Raw genomic sequence first — 19600 nt, 5'->3', positions numbered from 1 at the left:
GTGTGTGTGTGTGTGTGTGTGTGTGTGTGTGTGTTATAAAGTCATGGGCCATGCCCACACGAGTCAGCTCTACAAGGCAGGACTTAGCCACTCCCCAGTGAACAGACAACTCACAGGGAATGTTGCAACATTGGTCTGAGGACCACCTAGACCACACACAGACCCAAGGATAATCTAACAATGTTGGTCAGAATTTGGTCCTGCTTTGAAATTGTGTTGATAACTCACATCCTGAGCATCTGGACTCATAGAAGAATCTCATCCTGCAGAGCTTTGCAGATCTATGAAATGACAATTTCCTTCTTTGTGACTCTTATCTGAGTGATCACCATGAGCAAATTCCACAATACTTTCCTGTATTTCCACGGTCACAGGGAAAGTGGCTATACAGCAGTGAAGACAGGTGTTAGCCAAACATCAGGCTGGAGTTGGGCGTGACATTTTACTTTGGTTTGGCACTGTGCACAGGCATAGTGACTTTAGTTGGGCACCATCTTCTGGGTGTCTAGAAGTCTTTAGCAGGTGTAGGCTCTGGGATGATGGCCTCTTTCATGTATCAAATGGTCAATGATGTTCTTTAAGTGTCTACCAACCTTCTTAACAAAACAGCTTTGCCAAGATTGGGTCAGGTGGAAAAGCCTCACTCTGGAAGGCATGTGGTGAAGGAAACAGTACCCAAACTGGGAAACACTGATTTTCTTTCCCCTCGTTCCTCCTTGGACTCTTCTTGACAGAAGAAAATCAAGAAGCAGAAGGGAAATCCAAGCTTTATTTGGATCTTCCTTTCCTTCTTCCAAAGGCAGTGGCCCTCCTCTGGTCAGATCCCTCAGCCTGGCATCGGCAAAAACTCCAAAAGAGTATGGAAGACTTCTATTGACAGTAGCACATGGGGCTAAGCCATCAGGCAAGAAGCTGTTCATTTTTCAGCACCCTCAGGATCACAGAGAAGGTAAGTTGTACAATTATCTCTACTGCATGGGACAAGAAATTTATCAGACAGCTTCTTAATCTTGCCTGAGATCGTATGGTGAGGAGGGTTAGACCAGGGTCTCAGTGGCCCAGGTGCGAAGCGTGGTTGGACTTTGAATGAAAAGAGATACAGATGTGGATGCCGCTATGCCTTCACCTGCCAAGCCTACTTGGTGGGAAAATACCAGGGGGCTTGGCTGGGACATCTGGTTGATGTGGCTTCTGGGGACTATGTGCTGGCTGGGGCTGTACCCCTCTCCCTCCCAGGATGATGTCTTTCTTTCCACATCTGTGGTTTTAAAGGTGGAACAAAGGGTCCACAGTTACTACAATGACACAAGAAAGTAAAAAAGGCCAGGTTGCCCTTCCTTAAACGTAAATTACGACTATGGGGAAGTTAACACAGAAAGTATGTTTAAAGCTAGGGACTTGATCTGCTGAGGTGAGTGGGCCAAGAGGAGGCACACTCAAACCTTTACCTGCTCAGGTGAGGGGTACACACAGATTTTTATTATTGTTTAAGTGTCAGTTCTACTGCCTCCTTCTGGTAGCCTTCCTTGAATTCCTGTCCCTGACAAAAGGGCTTCTTTTTTTTATTATTAGATATTTACATTTCAGATGCCATCCCTCTTCCCCATCCCCCCCCACCCCATTCAAAATGGTTTCTATCTTCTCAGAACTTCCTCATTCTCACAGTCTGTGCCAGTCTAGGATATTTAAGTAAAGTCGGGGAATCCAATCAGGGTTTTCAGTCTTGACTACATGTTAAAACCTACTAGGGGAAAGTTCAGAAACAATTTTTTTCTTTTTTCTTTCTTTCTTGTTTTTAATTTTTTCAATTAAGAGTAACTATACCAAGGTTCAACCATGGAATAATTAAGTCACAATCTCTCGGCTGGAACCAAGCACCATTGTTTCTTAAACCACTCAACATGAGCAAGGGTCATGGACTCTAGACCTTGTGTAGAGCCCTCTGCAGCCCCATCCTGACCCCACCCATACTCTACATCAGTATCTTACACTCTTGGCAAGTCCCTGTGGGATCTGGGATCATGGTTTGCTTTTGTATAAGGTAAGGGTCTGACCAGTCTAACCCTGTGATTTGTGCAACAAACAACTTCAAGGCAACAATCGCTTTTTTTTTTTGCAATTAAGATCTCAAGAGATCAACAGGCTGTGTCCCTTCTTATCTCCTGCTTCCAATTAAAAAGGCTTCAGCCAGATTCCTTTGGGTGACTCCAGAGGCCCCAGCCTTGTAAATGGCACACTTTCAATTGTTTATCTAAACAAAGGTGAGCCAGAGGGCAGCTGGCAGCTGCACACACATGCCCAGTAGACTCCAACTGGAGTTGCAGCCTTGGAATTTTTGAGCTTACATGACTTGGCATTGTGGATTTAATTTCCTCTGGGGGGGGGAAAGGCCCATCAGGGACAAAGCCATAAATTCCATTTCTGAAAGGGAGGGCTTGCCAGAGAGGAGCTATACAAACGCCATGCTGCTCCATTGGTGGCAAATCGGTTGCTAGGATGCTGAAATCAAACAGTCTTAACTCTCTGGCAGGGAGGAAGAGCTGCTGAGGTTATTCCAGTTTTGAGCTGTCTCTCCATCAGAGGACACATAACATTCCATGTCCCTTGTGAACAACAAATTCCCTTACGAATCGACAGAGACCTCTAACAGATCTGTAAAGGTAGCAAGAGGAGAAGTTATCTCATACAGACAAGCTCCAGGCATCTTCAGACTTAGGCTCTGCCCTTCTTTCCCTCTCTATAGGAAAGGGTTTATGCTTATTCTCCTGAGGAACCAACTTGTGGTGAGGCAGTGACACCACTTGGCCGTGGGCACAGACGGTAGCAGTGGCATGAGAGGTCTAATCTGCCCAGATGGAAATTGAGTCCCCACACATACCATCAAGTGTCATTGGCAGTAAGGGCACTGGAAAGGAAACCTGGAAGTCAGGCTACCTGGGTAGTGGGTACCAGTGATAGTGCTGTTCCTCACTGAGTAGATGCTATGAATGTACACACTCTGTCAACACACCAAGTCATAGGATAGTACTGTGGAAGGGCATTAGATTAGGAGGCTAAAGGTTGTAGAGGCGGAGCACCTTGGCCAGCTCATGCAATGAGCAAGTGACTGGGTTGGAATTTGTGCCCAGGCATATCTGACTCCAAAGCCTGGGTTCCTAATTATCCTATAACACAAATCCTCTATGCAGGGCCTGACATCTGAATATGTCTGCCTTCCGCTATCTCTATAGATGGTTATCTTAATTCAGACCTTAAAATCTCCCACCTTCACCATTTTTAGAGTCTCTTAATTGAGTTTCCTGCTCCTACACTTATTCTCTACTTTGTCAAGTGAAAACACACACACACACACAAACACACACAAACACACACACACAGCAATATAATCTCTTGATGCTCACTGTCTCAAAGTCATATCTGAATCTTTTACAAAGCTCAAGGAGCCACTTTCACTCTTTCAGGTTTTTTCTATCAACCATCCATCCATCCATCCATCCATCCATCCATCCATCCATCCATCCATCCTTTATCCAGTCACAGCCACTAGCCTGATAAAATAGCTTACTATTCATGGAAGGGCCTCATCTCTACACTTTACTATCTACCTGCTGGCCCAAGCCAGAGATACCCTCTGTAAAACACCCTCTCTTTCTTCCCTCATATCTTATTTGTTGACACGCTCATTTTTCCATGTGGACCCCGAGCTTTTAGAAGGCCAGAGTCTCATCTGGTTCATCTCTGTAACTTCCTCGGGATCTGGCCGAAGTAAGTGCTAAACATGTCTTAGAATCCCAAGGGTGGGGAAAAGTTACCGAGATCACTGAGTTTTTGACAACTAAGTAGATATGCACGAGGCCTCAGTGTAATCAACCTAAGCAATTCTACGCTAGAATTCTTGGATTTTATGGATCTCTGGAATAACTCCAAGATACTAGATTTAAATAATCGAATTCTAGCTGTATGCATATTTCATATTTTCTTGGTTTTGTAATCCAGTTTTATTCCACTGAAAAGTATTTTCCTTAGCAGAACTCAGCCATTATTGGTAGCAATATCAGACACATGTATCAGACACACCCTTTTCTTTCTTAGCTTGAAAAAATTCTCTTAATTAAGGATTTTACTGACCATTACTATTTTCACTTATTTAAAGATTGGAAGCCTAGATTACATTGAGTAACAAATTAAACTGGCCATACGCTAGAAGCAGTATCCTTAGGCAAACTCCAGAGCAGATTAATTCTCTCAAATGACACCACTCTGGAGCCTAAGTCCTCCTGCCCACTCCACAGGGAATAGAATCTTGCTAACCTCTGCCTACAATTCAGGATTTATCTCCAGCCTCTCTCCCTCTCTGATGTCTTTTCTTGTCCCCCAAGCCATGCAGGCTGTGGCCTCCTTCCTCTTAACTTCCTCCAGTACTTGCTTTCTGTGCCACTCTGGTTGTGTGAAGGTCATGCAGCAAATCACAGTGGAAAAGTGACTGTTACAGAAGCAAAATCTGTAACTTCTTCCATGCTGTGGCAGGAATGCATCCTGGGACACTGGGAAGCAGACTCACTTCCTGGGTCACTTCCTCATTGTAGAATAAAAGGCTATCCTGGCTGGGTAAGATGGGTACTCTGTGTTCTGCCAGCTTCCAATGTGTATGAAAACTGTCAGATTGTCTTGATAACACCTGGAAGCTTGCCAGTGAGATTTACAGAGAAGTGGAGGGTATAGAACTTTGGGCCACATTCAAACTATTAACAGCTAAAAACAATGGTCTGGCTGCTAGGTTCCTCTTCTTTTTCCAAGGGTTCCATATGATGACATATTCAAACTAAACCTGAAACCCAGAGATAGCCCAGAAGGATAAGAGGGGCCATTGCTGGGCCTGATGCCATAAGCTGTAGTACTAGTGATGTAATTAAATGTTTATGTTAAATTTGAGTTATCACAACTGTATATAGGCACAGAAGTCCACACACAGGAAAAACTACTTAAACATTCCCTTCAGCCACAACCAAGCAGTGTGAACATACACATCCTGCTTTAGATGAGCCACTGTGCACCCCTCCCTGGAGGTGAAAAAACAGACATGCAAATCTGATTTGGCAAGAGAAAAGGAGAATCAGTGCTTTTCTTACTAAGTTACCCAATTTCATATCTCCTAAACTAATTAATAAAGGAATGTTAAGATGGAAACAAAAGAGTCATTCAGAATAAAAGATAAACACTAGTAGAAATTTGGGCCTCAGAGATCTCTACAATGGAGCACTAGATTTAAAGCCAATTACCCTGGATACTGGGCCCCAAAAGAGAGATTGATTTGTTTTCCTGAAGGTTGACATGGGAGTTAAGACATTAAAAAGCACAGTTAGCAATATGAATCCTAATTCAAAATGGACGGCAAATGAGATTAGGATAATTCAAGGAGAGATTGCTTGCACAGAAATTAAACGAGAAGTGCTTGGGGTGAGGGTAGTGATATAGAGGGACAGAGAGGTCAAAGGGCAGAAACTCTTGCAGTCAAACACAGCAGAGACATGAAGACTGAGTAGCATTCACCTCCAAAAATCCATGTTCACTCAGGAGCCTAAGAATATAATCTCTTTAGGAAATAAAGTCTATGAAGATATAAATAAAGACTGAGGTGAGATCATTCCAGCTCTACTAACCGTGTCTTAATGAGAGACCAAACGTGAAAGAAGGCAGACATGTAAACATGGAGGCATGGATTGGAATGAGTTACCTACACGTCAAAAACCAAACCAAATAAAACAAAAAATCAAAACCCTTAACACCTACCCAGGACTATTGCACTCATCAGCATCAGGTGAAGAGACGGATAGAAGAGCCCCTCCCTCGAAGTCACCAGGACTTAGCCTAATTGACATCTAGATCTTAGACTTCCCTTATCTTAGACTTTGACCCACTCCATTTCTGATGTCCATGGTCATTGCTCATGGCAGCTCAGGGAAACTAAGATATCACTGCACTTCCTAAAGGGATAAAGAAGAACAGAGAACTTGAGCTGGAGCAGTGAGTGGCCTTCAGTGGAGGGACAGAGCCTGTATGTGGCAACCCTTCCAGATAACTAGGGAGGTCTACTGACCTACACATTATGAGGCAGGTTCCGATGACAGGAACTAGGAGACTGAAGGTCAGGCAACCATCACCTCTGAGGAGATAAAACTGAAGACTATCAACCTACATCTCTGCTTTCAGTCAAGGGATTATTACTGTCCCCAGATACAAGCAATGGTGAGCACCAGTCAGTGTCTTGCTCCCATGTTGGGTCCACTTCTCCTCAACCCCTTTTCAGTTGAGGTTTCCTTAACTCAAGCTTCCCTCTGGCTCTATTCTTGTGTATGCGCAGGCAGCCTTCAACTGTGGCATTTACTGGAATTGCTGATTCCCGTACCAGCATCCTTAGTCTGACCTCCCCTTCCAGTCCAAGTCCAGTTTCCAATGACCCCAGGAAATCATCACCAAGGGATCTCAGAAACTGTTCAAGTCAAAATATCTGAAAAGGAGCCATCTGCGTTTTTCCAAAACCAACATCTTCAGAGTTGCTTGTCCTGTTTCTCTAAACTGTCTTGGCTTAAATCCTGATCCACTCACTGTTTCTGAACGTCAAGGCCTGTCAGCATTCATCTGCTGGCTTCTGAGGCTCTTCATATTCCAAATCCACTCTACTTTTTCAACCTGTTTCCCCATGAGAGCTGATGTGAGCCTGCTCCTTTACTGTCCCCTCCTCATACTACTGTGATACCAGATCTATTTACCATCTAATGACAATAGCTACCCAAACTTCAGAAACCAGAGTCTACCACAAATCCAACTGAACGACACACTCTTAACACTGTATGTGCAGCCAGAATTTCCCTTGTGACTTCTACTGATTATCAACCTAAGTTTAAATCCTTAGGCTTTTCTTTTTGCTCTTCTTCTTAAGATTAATCTTCAGGTTAAGTATTAGAGTAATTAGTGTTACTGTGGGACAAAGAAAAATTTCAGCACTGTGACAAGAGCTTGGGTACTGAAGTCAGACAGACCCGCTTAGGTTCCCAGACCTACTGTGGGGGAACGTACTAGGATTAAGATGCTTCACAGAAGGATTGTTTACACACAGACCATTTACTATCTATGAAAACAGAGAGTGATAAGAAGTTCCTAGATAAAATATTCCCGAGAATCACATCCCTCCCAGTGACCTAATTTTTCCAGAAATACTGAAGTCAAATTTAAATTACCCAGATGTGAGCAGCTGCCTGCTGGGTGACACCACACAGTCTTCTTTGTCATTTCCTTTGTCTACTTTGGGTCTGGGGACAAGCAGAAATAAAGTTCCTTAGCACAGTTTTTTGTTTGTTTGTTTGTTTGTTTTGTTTTTAATGAATTAATCTAGATTTGTTGTTTCTATAGCTCACAAATTGTCCCATGTCCTCTATTACAGACTGTCAACAATAGGTATGGGGTATCTCATTATTTCCATATTTGTCAGCATGGTCAACTGCCTCTTGCAGATGGCCTAAGCATTAAAATCAAAAGCCAATCTGAAGGATATCTCTATGAAGATGCAAATAGGGATGAAAATTAAATGCTTTTATACAGTGGCTGTGATGGTCAGTCAGCTACCTCATCTAGGCTTTTAGAGGTGCCATCTACCTATCAATTGCTGTAATTATCATATGAAGTAAGGTCCTAGCAATTCTCTTTATTCAGAGACAGGAGATCTCAGTGCTAGTGAAATACTAACATTTCTATTTTGAATGTAATTAATACCAGGAGACAAAATTTTTTTAAAAAAAGGCAAAACAATGAAGAATTTTTTCCTTAACCCGAAATCATGAGCACACATTGAAACAATGAGAGTTTGGACCCATTTTGAATCTTGCACATTTCTGAAGCTCACGGCAGCACACGGCATGATAGCGAGCCTTTGGTACTCAGTGGAAATGTGCCAGTTCATGTGGGAAGGAATTAAAACCAGTAATTCTGCAGTGCTTTTTATTAAGTTTCCTGGATCCAGGTAGATTCTTCTCTATGAAAATTACTTTTGGATAGGATTAATTTATTGATTGAATACTGTTTCTTCTGGGCAAGAAAGAGAGAAATAATTAAAGTGAGACAGCACGTTTTTAAATGGATGGAGTGAGGGTGGCTAAAGGCTGGGAGAAGGAAAGATTGTAGCTCCTGGACTGGGATGCTGGGTTGTCAGAGGCAGGAAGCTAGCCGAAAAGCCAGTGGCATCCATGCTCCAGGCCAGGGTGATGCAGGGAGAGCCAATACTGAAATATGAGTCCTCATCACTATAGAATCTAAATGCTGCTGACATTGAGAAGTCCAGCATGGCAAACATCCTCTTCTTTAACCTTGAAGGACAAATGCACCCTGGAATCTGCTCAGTGGGGCCCACTGCTGCTGCTCTGTGGATGCTAGAGAATGCTGCGCTGTCTGCCAAGTCTGTCCGGAGGAAGGTTTCTCTGTGGGTAGCAGTTTGGGGAATTTCACTTCACCATGCTGTTTCTGCTGTGGGGGATACTGTGGTATTTCACTAGATGGAAGGCCACAGTTAACGGTGAGATGAACCACTATTCTTGGTAATAGGTTTTTTTTTCCTTCAAGTAGCCAATTATAGTTGAGTTTCATTGAAGATCTAAAGTCATTCTTTCCAACTTTATCAGGTAGGTAATGACATCACAAGAAGTTTACATACACATGCAGAGAAGCACAGCAGATTGATTAAGAGGCTCTGTTGTTTTGTGACAGTGTCTCACTACTGTACCCCTAGTCCCTCTGGTGCACAGTATGTACATAAGACGAGCTTCCCCCTCGGAGATCTGCCTTATTCTTCCTCTCTATTGCTGAGATTAAAGGCAAGAGAGTCTTAAACTGCTTTCGCATGCGAAACTGGATTCCATGGGCACCCAGAGCAGGCCTGAGACTCCTCCTAAGAGAAAGCTGCTGAAGACATTAATATTGTCTTCTCTCTCTGGGAGCAATGTTTGATTGTCATGTGCCACAAAAGCGCTTTACTGTGTCTTCAGACTTTCTTCCTGGCAGCTGAGACATTGATGACAGTGTTGATGTTGCTATGCTCACGGCTTGTGGAGGCGTAGGCCACGCAAGCTGTATCCTAACCGCTACTGGGTGACTGCAATTTCATTGATAGTGAAATGCAAAGATGATGCGTGTCTGAGAAGTGCTGACAGCTAAGAATGAAGATAAACATCACACTCTAGTTCTAGGGAACTTGACCTTTTCCTCAAGGCGCTGTTCCCCTTCCTGGGTGCATCCTAGTCTAGAAGCTCTTCCTCATCTATGAGAGGTCCCAGCCTTGAAGGGATCCACCCATGGCAGGGCTGGAGCAATGGAACTGATTGGGAGTTCTGAAGAGACTGATCTCACTTGTCAGCTGTGGAGAACAGAGCTGAGCACCAGCTGACTGATTGGGTTAGGCATTTGGGGGACACCTACAGGTTAAATAAACACAGAAAGAGAAGAAAGGCAGAATGGAGCAGACCCAGACAGAAGCCACAGGAGGCAGGTGTTTAAAGAGACACAAGAAAACGAACTTAGTTCTTGATTCTTGCTCTAATGGGGCTCCCGTGTACATTTTCTGCCTTTGGGTTAGTGATTGCTTTTTGATCTTTCATTGAACTCCCATTTTTACCCAAGAGAATACTGGGGGTTATATTTGTAGTAACAAGAGACACAGCAGAGGGACTCAGATCTCAAGGGTGTCCTGGGCATGCTCACAGGATCTCAGCAGGCCTGGCACAGGTAAGAGTCCCGAGCCCCTCAGGTGCCCTCACTCTGTTTGTGGAAATGGTGTACTTTTTGAGTTTAAGCTGGTCTGTGGAGGAAGGAAAAGTCTGTATTATTGAGAAATAATATTCTTGGGTAGTGGAAAGAAAGTGACCTTAGAGCTCACAGGAGGATAAAGGTTGTCATTTCTTCTCAACCTCTACCTACACACCCCATCTCACACCTAGAGCAGAGAGACTGGGTAGGCAGGGATCAGGGATCAGGTTTTGCCAATGGAAACCATTGGTCTTCTTTGTGACAGGAATTTCAGGAAAAAAGAGAAAAGAGGAGAGAGACAGGGGCTGGAAAGATGGCTCAGCTGGTGAAGTGCTTGCTGCACAGATACAAAAGATCTAAACTTGATCCCCAGAACTCACATAAAAAACCCAGTATTGTGGTATACTTATAATGCTAGGATGAGAAAGGTAGAGACGGGAGGAGATCTGGGCCTCAAGGGCTAGCCAGCTGAATCAAATGTGTGAGTCAAAGGTCTCATTGAGAGATATTGTCTCAAAATAAAGGTGACAGCTCCAGAGGAACAATGCTCAAGGTTGACCTTATACTCATGTGTGTGTGTGTGTGTGTGTGTGTGTGTGTGTGTGTGTGGTGTGCATGCACACATGTGTGTGCACACAAAGAAAAAGAAAAGGAAATGGGGTACAGAACTACCTTCTATGGAGGATAAACAGTGATGAAGTAGTAGAAGGTTAGGCATGATACAGGCAGGGACAATGGGTGGCACGGGTAGAGGGATTAGAATGAAGAAGGAAGGGACATCCGGGAACTGAGACTCTTCCTGCTTGCCTGTCCAGGAAAGCCCATACACCAGCCATCTTCTTCCTTCTTAGTGATTTTATCCTAAGGCTGTCCAGGCCTAATGTGAGAATGTCATCAGAGAACTTGACAATACAGCCAGATGTGCAGCTTGAGCGATGGGTGAGAGAGGTGGTCAGTGGTCACTTCTGTTGCATAGACTAGGAGCTTTCAGTAGCAGAGAAGGCCCATGAGCCTTGGAGTAACAGAAAACCTAGCTCCTGGTTGCTCTTTAAATTGATGAAGGCCACGCTTAAAGAAGTGAAAAGAAAAGGTAGAGGCTTGACAGTATTTATCTTGTCTACAGCAGATCTGGGGCACCCGTGTTACAGACAGAGAGAGCCTGGGAAATGGCCCAGTAGGTGAATGCTTACATCACAAAGATGAAGATCTAAGTTGGATCTCCAGGACCCAGGTATAATTGAGTCTCAGAGCTCGAGTTTAGACTTGAGTTTGGCTGCTTCTATAAATCCAGTATTCTTCTTGTCAAGTCACACCATTTCCCAGGAAGCAGAGAGAAGGAAGCCACAATGTTATGGTCAGCAGATCATAGGCTGGTTGCTGAGAGGATAGGAACCTTGCTGGGCTGTGCCTTGGAAGCCATGGCTAGGTATTAAAGGTAGCAAATTTCCAAGGGGAAATTTGTGAGGCTTCTTTCTCACCCTCCTGACTTTCAACAAAAGCCTGGAAGCTTAAAACAAAGGACTTGTGGGTTTTTGTTTCCAACCAGTAGGCCCCTGCTGATGGACTGGCGAAACAAGTTCAAGGCCAGCTCTAGACAAGTTAAACAATAGCTGAGGGGCAATCAACATCCTATCTTTTTTCAAACTGATCAACGCTGTTTGGCTCCTTAGTCAACATGGGGCCTTCCCAGGTGAGAAGACTCAGGGTAGTCAACTCTCTGCCTTGATCTGTTGCTCTTGGTACCAGCCATGTCATAGCTCACGTGGCTTAGAAAGCCACAGCTGACATTTGCAGTTAGCTCAGGCTCTGAGGTTGGAGCCCTGTGTGTGTACGGGCAGCTGTTTTCCAGTCCCTCCTTTTTCTGTGGATGCCTAGTAGGGATTCAAACATATTTTCCTCTTCTGCATTAACTCTGAGAGGCAACCACTGATTTTAAAAAGGCCACCGTGACAAAGAGTGTCATTTTGGTTTCAATCCCTATGACCAGTCATGACCTTCAGCAGATATGGTTTAAGTTGTGCTGGCTGGCTGGCTGCATGCACTGCCTCATTTTATGTCAACTTATCACAAGCTAGAGTCTTCAGAGAAGAAGGAACCTAAATTGAGAAAAAAAAATCTCTATAAGATTAGGCTGTAGGTAAGCCTGTAGGGCAGCGTTTCTAAAGCCTAATGCTACAACTCTTTAATACAGTTAGCGTCACCTCTAACCATAAAATTATTTTCATTGCTACCTCCTAACTGTAATTTTGCTACAGTAATGAATCATAACTTAAATATATGAATGTGAACTCTGTAGAAGGATCAATGAATCCACAAAAAGGTCAAGACCCAAAGGTTGAGAACCATTACTGTACAGCATTTTCTTATTTAGTCATCAGTGGGGAGGGCTCAGCCCATTGTGGGTGGTGCCATCCCTAGGCTGGTGGTCCTGGGTTTTTTAAAAAAGCAGGCTGAGCAAGCCATGAGGATTAAGCCAATTATAAATATTCCTCCATGATCTTCCATATCAGCTCCTGCTTCCAGGTTTCTGCCTCCCTTAATGAGTTTTTATCTGGAAGAGTGGAGACCAGGAACACCTACTTGACAGGTTCAAGGTGGAGATTAAAGGTGTAAATAAAAAAAGCAAAACTTATGCCCATGCTGGACAAGTTTTAATGTTTAATAAACATTTTCACTTTTTTCTAACTAGCTTTGCAGACTACAATTGCCCTTATACATAGAAGCCATAGGGAAAGGGCCTGAGGATGCAGATTTTCTTCTTCAAAGAGACGTCTACCTTCTCCCTGCTGCTAGGGATGCAAATATCCCCAACACTTCATTAAGAGAGGCAGATTAAAAAAAAAAAAGACCCAGTGCAAATGAGAAAGGCCAGCAAGAATGCCAAAGGGAGCCAGGAACTGCCAATGTTTGTTGTTGCAAAGGTGTCTCCCTTGGTGCCTAGGGATGGATGATAGTCATTAACATTCCACTGAAGGGGCAAGGTAGGGAGCACATTTTCTCTGGCCTACCCTTCTGTTCTGACTCGCCATTGGGGTCTGTTTCTCTTTCTAAGAAAGAATTTGGCTCACTACTGTGACCACCCTAGCTTGCTAGTCAAACTTCTTCTTGTATTCTCGTTCTGACTGGTTCATACTCAAGACTCCTTGGATCCAGGCCAGTCCCACAACTGGGTAGGCATGTGGGATAGGCAGCCAAGTGGCCAGGAGGATGGATGCCTTGGTGAGGGTATGCTGTGGTGATATAGGTAACCTAGTGAGGGTCTGCCATGGTCACCTACATTACTGTATTTGATATTTCACATATGTCAAAATGCAGTGTTCAAATGCTTCTTAATTAGAAGGTACTGTATATCCTTCTTTCAAACCAATTCCACACTCAGGCTTAGGTCATCCCCACATAAGCAAAATACTCATTAAACTTTACCTCAAACACCTCTGGTCCTCCCCTTCAGATAGCATTCAACATTTAGATGCATGAGTCTAGTGTGGATCCTATATCATTAATTTGTGATGAGGTTACCTCCCTAAAAGCCACTACAAAAGGAAAATATCGTAAGTCAAAAATATATGTAATATACTTAAAACACCAATATACTATGGAACACCAAGACGCAGGTGATCAGAGGATTCCCATTAAGCCCAAGGCTGATCAAAGCCATCTTGCATAGATCAGCCTAGTTTATAATACAGTTCTGACTATCTGTGTTTTATTGAATGTGAGACTGAGACAAAAAGCCAGAAATGATTGTGAGGGTACCTTTGTGTATAGTCATAAGGATGAAAAATTTAAAGTGGCCACTGTCAGCAGGGGCGTCCTGAGGATGAGTGAGGAGTTCTCTGGATGTTAGGTATCTCTGCTGAGCTTTCTGCATGAGCCAGAGAAAACACGCTAGGCTGCAACACACAGCTTTCGAGAGCCATTGTTTGAAAGAAAAACAAAATCCAGTAGTTCTCATTTGATTATGGATTCATTTAAACATCATGAAAAGAGAAGGCAGTGATAACATAGACAGGGATTTTTAATCAGCTCCAATTCTCCCTAAGAAGCTGAGCTGTGGTGACAGTGACCTATCATCACATAGCAGCAGACAGGATTTATAGCCGAGGAGTTGACTCTTAGTTTTAAGAATTCAGTAGTCTGAAGGGTTTAGAGTTTGTCAGTAACTCAACTGAACTTGATATTTGATTTTGTCTGTTTTCCCCAGTAGTCAGCCCTATAACTACTTGTCGAATGCACACTCTGGCATTGTGGGAGGTACGAGCTGATATCTACACCTGTCCCTAGAGTTTGTGGTCCAGGACGGGAGGAAGATTCTAAGTCTTATACCCTATAGTAAAAGGACATGTGTAGAAGGAACTGGCCGAATGTTTATGTCCAGAGCAGGTGAGACTATGAAGAACCTCCCCATGCTACTAAAGTTGAAATGTAAACATGTACAGTTTTCTAGACAAGCAATTTATAAGAAATGTCTTAAAACTTGATTGTCTCTTGGATTCAGGGACTGTCAACACTAGGAATTTATTCCAACAAAATGATCATGAAGAAACTTAAGACTATTTTGAATCATCATTAACATTTTTTAAAGGAAATAAATCACACCCAACTATTCAGCATCATTAAAGCAGAGACTCTGAGCCATACAATGAAGAACTGTGCGATTTGAAAGGAAACAGTGGGGTAGTGTAGGCTTAGCATGAGGTGAACTGGAAGGTAGGGGTAACAACAGAAACGAATCACTACTTTACAATCTCATTTGAGATCGAGAAAACTTTCCAATCTAAATGTTAATATTATCTTGGTAGAATAAACACTATGATAATTTTCTTTTTATTTAGCTGTGAGTAAATAAGAATTTTAAAAATCCTGTAAAAAACATGTAAGAGCCTACTTGATAAGAGAAAAAGAACAGTTCTTTAAAATTGAGAGTTCTTTTGTGTAGGTAATTTATTTGTTTATTTATTTACTTATTTATTTATTGTTCATTGTGGCTTGATATGTCAGAGAAACAAGAATACAGAAGACATTTGCTCATAAATATAAAAGGTGAAAACTGGATCTTTAATATACAAGTACTATAAGAAAATTTAAAATCAGGGGATGGAGGAAATACAGTAAACTAGGTATGCCTTCAGCCTTCTTCCTTATCTACACTTAACTACTCACTGCCCAGTTGTTTTTGCTTCAGTTGACCTCTCTGCTAACACAGCAGTGCCCTCATAATGCTGGCACAGTACAGTCGATGCTAGTGCAACTGGAAGATAAATGAGAGCCCACTTCCATTCTCAATGAGTTTCATCTCTGTGTTATATAAACTCTGATATATCGCTTATGAATTGGACTATATCAGATACATTATAGAATTTCTCAGTAGAAAAAAAAACCTAGTAAAATATAATTGCTAGTGACTTGTTTTTAACTAAATTTAAAAATTTGTGAGATAGAAAAACTAAATGATCTAATGTTTTACTTTACTTTCTGTATCACACATTTCTAGGAGACTTCTAAATGTACACTGGTTAAAGGTGAGAAAAGTATCACCGTATTTGTCTCCACAGCACACGATGACATACTGTTCACACAGGATGGGGCTAAGTGATAGGCTCACTTGTTGACAATGAAGAATTTCAGTGGTATCTTGTTCTCTTTTTTAAACTTTGAAAACAAATGAAAATACCTTTGTCATTAAAGATAACTAAATTTAACCTCGTACCCAGCAGTAAACATGACATAAACTTAATAGTATTTTGTTTAGTTTTATTGCTGTTTTGTTTTGTCTCATAATGCTTTGTCTGGGAATTTTTTTCCTTATAGATTTTAATTTTATTATTATTATTATTTTATTATTATTGACATAGTGTTCTGCCTGCATGTATACCTGAAGACCAAAAGAAAGAAACAGATCTCATTACAGATGGTTGTGAGCCACCATGTCATGGCTGGAAATTGAACTCAGGACCTCTGGAAAAGCAGCCAGTGCTCTTAACCTCTTATATACGTCTCCAAACTCAATTACAGATATGTTGCTTGGCTATTTATGGTTTCAGATTTTGGGTAATTTGGGAGGAAGAGGGGTTCTGGGTGTGTGAGCGTGTGTCTCGGTGTCTCTCTGCGTTCCCTGTGTTCTTTCTTTGGCTCTTGTTTTTCTGTTCTGCTTGTTTTGCCCTATTCTGGTTTGTTTTTATTTTATCTTATTTTATTGTTACTATCTTTCTTTCTAGGTGCCTGTTTGTATTCCAATGAAAGAAGAGAAAGAAAGGATGTATATTTGGGTACATGGGAAGACTCTTGGGAGGGGCTGGAGATGATTTTTCTTGGGGAAAATCAACATTGGAATATATTGTATAAAGTACTATTTCAATTAAAAATAGAAAGCTCAATTTAAACATTTATAATTAAATCTAAAAAATTGTTCTTTTACAAGGTTAAAGACTTTCCTCAGCATTTCCATTTTATTCTCTGTTTGGATTCTGAACAAGGAAACACAAGTGGAAACCTGTAGAGGATATCAAATGAACTTCTACAGAAATGAGGAACAGAGACTAATTAGAAGAGAAGACAGCAGCATAAGGAAGGGAGGGGAACTAGAAATACACAACATTTGTTTATTGTCAGTTATAATGCTATAAAAGTGATGTGCTTAAAAATCCAAATAGGTAAAATCTTATAAATTACAGGAAGATATATGAGGTATCCATAATTATAAATGCAGAACGCTAAGCTAATGTCAAATATCTTGTATAAAATACACATTTTATTTTCTTACTATTTGATATCATGTGATACAACTTGATGGTTTTCTGGGCCTAATTTCACAGGATAATATTTTCATTTCCCTTTTATTGTTAGCTTCTGATCGCTGCCAAAATAAAAAAAAAATCTCATTTTTAGATGAAATTTTACTGTGTCCCATGCGATATCAACAAAGCCCATCCTAACCTCTTGCCTTGTTTTAAAACTTTTCTTAGAGTTAATTATTTAATCTAGACTGTGAGGTATTTTTGAGGCCTTTCACCAGTGTGGGGAAGTCCAATCCCTAGACAAGCAGTTAGTGCCCTATGCCAATATAGAAATAACTCTTCAATATGACCAAGCTACCCTAAAATTAATGGATTTTGCTGGATATATCCAGGAGAAATGGCTTTTGTAGGAAATGTTTTGCTCTTTCTGAAGCTATGCTCCAAATTTTGCAGGAAACATTCCACTGGCAGAATTTCTTAACAGATACAAACTATAAAATTTTGGCACCAACGGTAATGAGTTCTGGGGAATACGTGAATTTTGTAAAGCTCAGCATATCTGCTTTGACAACGAGTAGAAGGGAATTTTTAAGTTAGAGCATCAGTTTGAGCATTTGTTAAGTGACATCTTGCAATGGAGATTTTGGCTGACCACTGGGGATTTGACACACAGAGGGACAATGTGTCGTCATCTTACTCCTCGGCTGATTATCTGACAAAACATACAAAGCTGACTAAGATTCAGAGTACAGGAATTGATGCTTCTGACTAGAATCCTCCACCAGAATCATGCACACCCTCCTTCTAGAATTTTGAGTTGAAGTGAACTTGGATGATCTTTTTTTTTTTTTTTTTTAACTTTTAAAATAGTTTATAATAAAATGGCAATCCGGCTAAATAGGTAGGGCAAATTGGATGATCTTTTAAATGAACATTATATCTCTGAAACACATTCTTCCAAAGCTTGAAGATCTGGAAATACCAAACACTAATTAAGCTAATGCGGTTGGGTCTTTCACTGTTGATTCTGAAATGTCTTCCAAAGACTTATGTCTTGAGTACTTATGCCCCCAGCTGGTATTATTGCTTTGGGGACTATAGCACAATTCAGAAGTGATACCTAGTTTGTAGAAACAAGGTGTTGGGCCCAGCCTTTCAAGGATGTATCTGATCCTTTTTTTTTTCTCACTTCTGCCAGCAGACCTGTTGTGATACCTGGTGCAGCTGTCTCCACATTATCCCATAGCCAGGCCTTTCCTGGCATGAAATGTCTCTGAAACTGAGAGCCAAAATAAATTTTCCCCCTTCAAATTGTTTTTATCAGGTTTTAGTCAGAGCAATACAAAACTAACTTGTACACACTGAATGTGATCTTCAAAAGAGCTTTATTTATTTTCAACAGTCAAAGGGACTATAAAGCTATGTCTTGGAACCATATTTACTGAAGGCTGAACTTGTCCAGTTGCTTAATCCATCTGTCCTCAGCCCTGGGCCAGAAGCACAGATTTTACAGCCCTGAATGGGAATTGTTAACTTTCATTGCCAATGATCTTCTGTGCTACAACAGAAGTATTGCCCAACAAAGAGTGGAGATGACTATTTTTAAGCATTTGAGAATCTTTTCTAAAGTTCAAGATTAAGAGCTAAATTCTGAAAAGCATTACACACATAAAAATCCCCTAATTCTGATATTGAGATGTATCAGAACTGTGAGTTTGGATCTGAATCAGGATTTCAACACAGCTGCATTTTTGGTACAGATTTCTCTGGTTCTTGGTTGCGATGACAATCAAAAAATGTAGTCATGAATTATGTGGACTGAAGAAGACACTGGATCGAATATATCATTGTCTTTTTTTTCTTGAGAAAGCATTGCCCAAACCACCAGGAGCTCAGGAGGGAATTCCAAGAGGATCTGGGAAAGCACAGACTCCAATGCCTCCCCTGCAGAGGCCATGTCTGCTGCCCACTCACTCTTCCATCCAGTCAGCCAACCTTCTACTGTGGCAGCCTCACTCTAGGCTCAGGTGAAAAATCCCACAGTTTCTAACGGAATCCGAAATGCTCACTGGCCTTTGCTCTCAAGCCAAGCCATTTTGCCAGCGGATCTGGTTTCATTTGGGTTTTTTGTTGTTGTTAACGTTTGAATGTGGAGAAAATGCTACAGGCGATCTGCATGCTTTGCAGGATGGAAACGTTGTGAGAAATCCCACTTCCAAAATGTGAATCTGTCAGACTCAGTCAACTTTGTCGAGAAAAAGCTTTAAAGTCATAGTTTTTCTAAAACAAAATTATTATACTGTAATATACAAATTTGAAAGTTCTAGGTATGAGTAAATGGTACCCATTGCATAATCCTATTTCTCATAAATGCTAATTATATAAGATACACACACACACACACACACACACATCTCAATGTTTCTCAACCTATGGGTTGCAACTTCCTTGGGGGGTCAGATGATGCTATCACAGGGGTCATCTAAGACCATTGGAAAACACAGATATTTACAAATCATAAGAGTAGCAAAATTACAGTTATGAAATAACAACAAAAAAATGTAATGGTTAGGGGACACCACAACATGGGGAACTGTATTAAAGGGTTACAGCATTAGAAAGGTTGAGAACCACCGGGCGGTGGTGGCGCACGCCTTTAATCCCAGCACTTGGGAGGCAGAGGCAGGTGGACTTCTGAGTTCAAGGTCAGCCTGGTCTACAGAGTGAGTTCCAGGACAGCCTGGGCTATACAGAGAAACCTTGTCTCGAAAAGAAAAAAAGAAAGAAAGAAAGAAAGAAAGAAAGAAAGAAAGAAAGAAAGAGAGAGAGAAAGAAAGGTTGAGAACCACTATATATAACAAATAATAATAATAAAATTTTTAAAATTTGGTATTTCTTTCTAATGGGAGTTGCAACAGAATCTTGCTAGATAGACCATGCTGGCCTGGTATTTATGGTAGTCCAGGTGAGTCTTTCCTTCTTGCCTTTCCCAATAAATCCTGATATTATAGACACAGAAACTGTTCCTGGCTTAAAACTGTATTCTTTATACTACTTCATTCCTGGCTTTA

At 41.5% G+C, this 19600-nt stretch overlaps 1 protein-coding gene across 1 annotated transcript in view; it reads right to left on the bottom strand.

The window, feature by feature from the left end:
• Ccbe1 (collagen and calcium binding EGF domains 1) overlaps positions 1–19600 on the bottom strand; it is a 234281-nt gene that overhangs the window by 54979 nt on the left and 159702 nt on the right. The window lies entirely within an intron of this gene.

This window comes from Grammomys surdaster, unplaced genomic scaffold (genome assembly GCF_004785775.1).
Source record: "Grammomys surdaster isolate TR1022 unplaced genomic scaffold, NIH_TR_1.0 239, whole genome shotgun sequence".
Classification (NCBI taxonomy): Eukaryota; Metazoa; Chordata; class Mammalia; order Rodentia; family Muridae; genus Grammomys; species Grammomys surdaster.
Note: the sequence above shows the minus strand (reverse complement) of the source record. Positions and strands in the feature narration are given on the sequence as shown.